The 5,723-nt window shown below is 38.9% G+C and overlaps 1 long non-coding RNA gene across 1 annotated transcript in view; it reads left to right on the top strand.

The window, feature by feature from the left end:
* Nucleotides 1-4,679: 4,679 nt before the first annotated feature.
* LOC106532317 (uncharacterized) overlaps nucleotides 4,680-5,723 on the top strand; it is a 1,658-nt gene continuing 614 nt past the window's right edge. Inside the window, exon 1 of the long non-coding RNA XR_001312055.1 lies at nucleotides 4,680-5,336. This is a non-coding gene — a long non-coding RNA (uncharacterized LOC106532317). The remainder of the gene's footprint in view (nucleotides 5,337-5,723) is intronic.

The following is a 5,723-nucleotide window of genomic DNA, read 5'->3' as shown; positions in this document are numbered from 1 at the left end:
AGGGACACCTGGACAGGTCTCTGTCCATCACAGAGACACCTGTACAGGTCTCTGTCCATCACAGAGACACCTGTACAGGTCTCTGTCCATCACAGAAACACCTGGACAGGTCTCAGTCCATCACAGAAACACCTGGACAGGTCTCAGTCCATCACAGAGACACCTGGACAGGTCTCAGTCCATCACAGGGACACCTGGACAGGTCGCAGTCCATCACAGAGACACCTGGACAGGTCTCAGTCCATCACAGAGACACCTGGACAGGTCTCAGTCCATCATATGGAAACCTGAGTTTTAGGAGCTCCATTATCAGCCAGTTTTCAGTCTTTATGAATCAAACCAAACATTATCTTTTAATGAATTATTTACAATCCATGTGTGGTTTAATGTATTCCTACAACAATTATCTTAAATCATGATAAAGTGTCTTAATCCTCCTCTCACAATCCCTCTAATTGCTCTTAACCCCCCAGGATTCACGGCTCTGATGTAATTTCTTATTTGCAAACATCCTCCATTTCCTCACACTTTGTTTGCAGCCATATGAGGAAATCCAGCGCCTGAAATTGCAACCAGTCCCACGGCGTGCCTGGAGGACRCCAGTCCTGTGTGTGCCTGCACATGTGGTGCAATCTGCTAAAGCTGCTTAAATCTGTTCAGTTTCAATTTGCTCTTTGGGTTCAGATATCCTGAAGACGAAGCCCTGAGGTTCTCCGGTGCTCTGAAATATCCCCTCCGGACATGAAAAACAGGAAACTAACATATCACCTGCTCCACCTTCAATGATCCAGTTTTCAACAGTTACCACACCAAAGCTTAGCTCGTTAACTGGAAGCTTTTGTAGTGTTTGCTAGGTTGATTAGCTGTGTCGGYCATCTTTAATCAGGTTATCTTCAAATGTTGGTCAGTTTCTCTTTAATAAAAACAAACTGGGTCTGACCGTCCACAGTGTGTCCAAGCATGGAGTGTGAGAGTAAAGGATGTTTAATGCTGGTGTCAGAGGAGAGATGCAGTGATAAATGAACAGGAGCCCAGCCTGCAGTGTGCGCCTCATAAATGTAGCTTCCAATGTACAGAGGCTCATCTGATTCTCATTTCTGTGTGACAGCAACGTGAATCTCCGCCAACTTTCTTCTCGGGCGCTCCTTATCTGCTYGACTTTTGTCAGAACTGATCACATCTACCAACCTGGAGGGAAACGCTGCAGAAAAACAAGCCCAAATGACTTCACTCAAATTGGTTCCAGAGGCCCAAACTGAGATGTCCGAGCTAAAACAAGCAGACAAACTAAAACAGAAGCTAAAACCCTRAAATCAGCTAAATCATAACCTAAATCTGCAATAACACTAGCTAAAATTAGGAAAGCAATAGATAAAGTCTAGGATTAGAAAACCAGAGCTAAAAACTAAAGCTAGCAATAAGTAGCTAAAAGGTACATTTAGGAAAAYGATGCATAAWTGCTAATATTAGCAAACCAGAGCTAAAASYTAAAGCTAGCAATACAGTAGCTAAAAGCTAAAATTAAGAAARTGATGCACAAATGCTAAGATTGGTAAACCWGAGCTAAAACTTAAAGSTAGCAATACAGTAGCTAAAAGCTAAATTTAGGAAWACRATGCATAAATGCTAATATTAGCAAACCAGAGCTAAAAATGAAAGCTAGCAGTACAGTTAAAAGCTAAAATTAAGAAAATGATAGATATAAGCTATGATTAGCAAACCAGAGCTAAAAACTAAATATAGCAATACAGTAGCTAAAAGCTAAAATTAAGAAAGTGATGCACAAATGCTAAGATTGGTAAACCAGAGCTAAAACTTAAAGCTAGCAATACAGTAGCTAAAAGCTAAAATTAAGAAAATGATGCACAAATGCTAAGATTGGTAAACCAGAGCTAAAACTTAAAGCTAGCAATACAGTAGCTAAAAGCTAAAATTAAGAAAATGATGCACAAATGCTAAGATTGGTAAACCAGAGCTAAAACTTAAAGCTAGCAATACAGTAGCTAAAAGCTAAAATTAAGAAAATGATAGATATAAGCTATGATTAGCAAACCAGAGCTAAAAACTAAATATAGCAATACAGTAGCTAAAAGCTAAAACTGAAGCAAGTATACACACAAATTCTCTGAAAATGCAACGGTTTGTAAATAAAAATGAAATATAAAAAAGTCACAGCTGTAAAGTTGAACTTTTCACACATAAATGGGTGAAACAGCTTAAACTGGTCCAAATAATTAAAAGAATCTATAAACAAAAACAAACTGTGAATGCAGAGTCACTGTTGACACCACTATCATGGATAAAATAGTTATTTGTCTAAAACAGGCACCAAACGACCATGAAACATTTGGGTTTTTTTTTTCTTTTACAGTATTTATTCCTGTTTTCCCATCATGCAAAGCAGCCAGTTTACCAGTTTAGCTTCAACACATYATGATGTGAGTTTGGTCCAAAGAAGCAGCACCTCCTCCTGACTGAGGCGCTGGAGCTTAAAGGATTAATTATTGATGAACGTTCATAATTCATGCTTCTTCATCAACAAGAAGCTTCTCAGCAGAAGATTCAGACGCTGCGGCTGGAAGGCCGTTTGAAACACGACTGAGTTTAGTTTATCTGTGTTTTTACAAGCTGAGGAACAAAATGTTCACAATAMATACAGAAACAAGTTGTTTATTTCAAGTCTTAAAATAAACTCAATGAAGAAGACTTTCTGAGAATCAATAAAGTTTATGATTATTGAGGTTATTAAATTGTTTGGTTACAAACTCACTGGTCTTAAATCATACATTTGATGAGATTAGCGCTCGTTAGCACGGTTTCTCTGATTTCCAGAGGCTTGCTATGCTAACGTTTGTTAGAAAAACGAACCGTGCATGAGTTAATAATTACAACAAGCCCACRCTGAGAAGCAGGAATGTTGGTTTGAAGTGTGGCAGAATAACTGAAGAAAAACTCAAACGTTAGCTTTGATGCACGTGGCTAACTTGTACAACGTCTCAAATGTTGTCAAAGGTGAACTAATTGACCCTCCACGGTGTCTCCAGGAGGTTTGGAGGTTTTAAACTCTCCTCGCTGAACTTGTTACAACTTTATTTTGTCCGCTCCTCCTCAAACTCTACTGTTGGCCTRGTTTATCAGATCTGGGAGTATTTTTGTTCTCATCGGGCCTCTGTGGAGGCTACAGCTGTTATCTCATGGTTTACTAATATGTAACAAGCTCCCCGYCGCCCGATGTCCTCTCATTCTTCCTTTATAGCATCTGTGTGTTGTTTAGATACCAAATAAAACCTGCAGCGAGGACACGTAACCGACTCTTTAAAGCAGATCTGTCAGTCAGCTGGTTTTGTCAGATTATTAAGCAGATTATTGCAGAAAATAAAGATGGATGGATGTTTATAACAACTTATAATGAACATTATTGTTGTTTAGACAACTTTTATTCTCCCTGAAGAGAAGCAGTAAAACTCACATCACTTTAACAATCATTAAAACCTGTTATCTGTTCTTTACGTCCCATATACAGTTTACAGAAGAATATCATGGATTATTTTATGGGCGGAGGCAATAAATGACCGTTAAAGATGATTTGTAGATTATATTCCTGGAACAAATGTTACAGTGCTCAGGATACTTATTGTTTGGATCAAATAGTTAAATAAATAATAAAGTTATGAAACCATTAACTYGAGATGTTATGAAATAAGTTATTAAATAAAATCAATAGTCTTTAATACAAAAATATGTTGGTTAAACAAGAAAACATAACTTTTTCTACACTTAAACCTGTTAGATTTTTTAATATGTGTGAAACAGTGTAAAAAATACAAGTGARTATTCAACATATGATAATGATTTTAATGCAATAAAGGAACAAATAAATAAAAATAATTAGATTTTTACTGTGCCTGCCAGTGCTGGAAAAACAAAGTAAGAACTGGAAAAACATCTAAGTAAAAACTGGAGAGGTTAATTGGTGGATGATGATAAACCTTCAGATTATATCATTTAACAAACTTTTTATTTTCAAAATTAAAGCCTGTTTTATCCAAATCCTCAAAAATCAGTGATGTCTTTAATTTAGATTAAAACCAAACTGATTCCAAACTCACAGTTAGGGTTCAGTTCTGCACATTTGGCTTCACTGAATGATTCCACTGCCTGTGGAGGGACTTTTATTTTGGCGGGGTTGTTTAATTTTCTCAAAAGTCAAAGAAAATGACAGCGAAAARCTCAATTCTTTGATTCAGAGCAACAACACAGACTGAACCAGGCTGACTCCACATGGTTAGAAGTTGAAGACAATTATTAAAATTTATTTTCTGAGACTTTCACTGAAATCCWGTAAAATATTCATAAAATATTTTGCTAAAAGAAACGCTTTAAACAGAGATCTCACAATAAATCTTAGTTCGTCATAGCTGGTACCACGTGAAAACTTAGTTCAATACTTTGTGTTTTCTAAAGTTTAATAATCACTTTAAAGGTTTTGTTAAAATCAGCTCAGTGGTTTAATTGATATTTTGCTAACACAAACATGTAGAGACACGAGCCTTAACAGGAAGAATAAAATTTACCAAAACAATTAAGCCTAATTAATAAGTTTTTGTTAAAGAAGTTTTGGATCGTTGTAAATTGAATATTTTTCTATAACGTTTATAATTTCTTGATATTTTATGACGTCATTAATGTTGGTGTGTTTTTATGAACAAAGCATCTTTGAAGGATTGATGATGATGATGATGCAGAGCCAGAATGAAAGAAGTCTATGTTTCCTACAGCCCCTGAACGCATCACATCCATCACATTTTGACAACTTCCTGAAGTCCGAGACGAGYTCGTGTGAAGTTTACYGTCACGCCTTAAGGTCCGGTTCGATACGTGGCTCCCGCTTCATCCYGGGTGCTGTGGTCACGTGTTTAACCCGAGATAAAGACACGACCCGTGGGTTGAAACAGTAAAAACAGACGGTGCAGGAATGTGGCCACGGATCCGTTCAGGGAAAACGGGTTTCTTCTCGTGCTGCGTTCAAGTGCCACCACAAAACTAAACATTCAGCTCCGTCACGAACCAGCACACCGGCCGCTCACAGCCGAGCCGCGCTGCCTCTTACCTGGACCCGCACGACACCGCCCGGACCGTCCGCCGCGTCGGGCGAGTTGTCGAAGACCCGGTCCCGGTACAGGGACCACAGGCCCACGTTGGGCAGGAACAGGAAAGCCGCCACGAGCAGCCCGGCGACCTGCAGCAGCCTCTTCTGCCTCCGTCTCATGGCGCTCCGCGGGTCCCGACAGCTCGCTTCTCCGAGCGGAGACAACTTTGGGACGGACAGCGGCGCTGTGAGGCTCCGCCGCTAGGGGGGGTTGAAGCAGGGCCGGGGGGAGGAGGAGACAGTCGGTGGACAGATGTTTGGCTTTAGGGAGGAAGTTTTAACTCGTTTTAAAACAACTATTTACTTTGTTTAATAAGAACCGGAAGCGCGAGGCCAAACAGGATGTTAATGAATGGCTGATGCTGGTGCTGAGTTCAAATGCAGCTCGGAAATAAGAGGTTTTTTTCAACAATGCATATATCATCACTCAATTATCAGAGTAAGAAAATTTTACTTGGTAAGATTCTTGAAATAAGAAAAAAATGAGTCAAATCAAGTATTTCAACAATCTTAACAAGTAAAATGTTCTTACTCCACTGGCAGAAATGTTTGACTTAATTAGAGTCAAATTTTC

This window comes from Austrofundulus limnaeus, unplaced genomic scaffold (assembly GCF_001266775.1).
Source record: "Austrofundulus limnaeus strain Quisiro unplaced genomic scaffold, Austrofundulus_limnaeus-1.0 Scaffold750, whole genome shotgun sequence".
Taxonomy (NCBI): Eukaryota; Metazoa; Chordata; class Actinopteri; order Cyprinodontiformes; family Rivulidae; genus Austrofundulus; species Austrofundulus limnaeus.
This window is presented reverse-complemented; position numbering and strand designations above follow the sequence as displayed.